Source organism: Xenopus tropicalis, chromosome 1 (assembly GCF_000004195.4).
Source record: "Xenopus tropicalis strain Nigerian chromosome 1, UCB_Xtro_10.0, whole genome shotgun sequence".
NCBI lineage: Eukaryota > Metazoa > Chordata > Amphibia > Anura > Pipidae > Xenopus > Xenopus tropicalis.
In genome coordinates, this window is record NC_030677.2 from 30426435 (window position 1) to 30427392 (window position 958).

Below are 958 nucleotides of genomic sequence, written 5' to 3' on the forward strand. Positions count from 1 at the left end.
TTGCATTCTACTTGATTCTAACATCAGCCACTATGCAACTGTATGAAAAGCACCTTATACACAGTATACCTGCAGCTGCTCTGGGTACAGCCCTCATCCCACCCCCCTCCTATGTGACTGTTGCTCGCACAGGAATAAGGGTTACCACCAGGCTGATATTTCACCGACCTAGCCAATAAAATACCAGCCAAGGCCAGGGCCAGTATTACAATTTTACCAGCAATGTACTAGCGGGAACATTTGTAATGATTTTTCCTCTGCCGCTGGGATGCGTCTTTCCTGAACCTCTCTCCTGGCTGCCCCATCTCCCATTGATACCTACTCTACTCACTCATTTTCCTTCCAATCAGCAGATGTGTGGCCCTGCCAGCATTTTCATCATCATCAACCCATGCCCATTCATAGACCTGCTCCTGACCTGGCCAGTATAATGCCAGCTAAAAGGTGGCGACTCTAAGGACAGATAACAAACATGTGCCAATCAAGCAGCACAGGGGCACCCCACTTCTCGGCCTTTTGGCTAAGATCAAATGTAGTATTTGTTCTTAAGGGAGAGAGGTCCTAGACACTCCTGATGGGGCAGATTAGGAAGCTTGATCCTCTGGCCAGAGGGGCGGGCAGCTTGGAGGCTCAAGGTGTTGTGCCTCTAGGGAAAACCTCCAGAGGTGCCTAACTCACTGTGGAAGCAGTAAGCGGCATGAGAACAGAACACTTTATGCTTTTAATTAAATTGTAATTTTTATTCTTTGCTTCAGCTTGTTTGCTAAGCAAGAAATAATCTAATATATATATTGTTATATACAAAGGCACAAGTGGCACTTTACTTTGGCCTCGTCACCTTCCACTCTTTTCTTATATTTTTTTTTACTTAGGAATATGGGGTGCAGTTCAGCCCATTAGGGCTTTGACAAAAAGATCTACAGAAGGACTGTGTGGCCATTAGGCTTCAGTCCTCAGT

At 45.7% G+C, this 958-nt stretch overlaps 1 pseudogene; it reads left to right on the forward strand.

Moving 5' to 3' along the window:
• Positions 1-500: 500 nt before the first annotated feature.
• On the forward strand, positions 501-603 carry LOC116408545 (annotated as a pseudogene).
• The last annotated feature ends 355 nt before the right edge of the window (positions 604-958 follow it).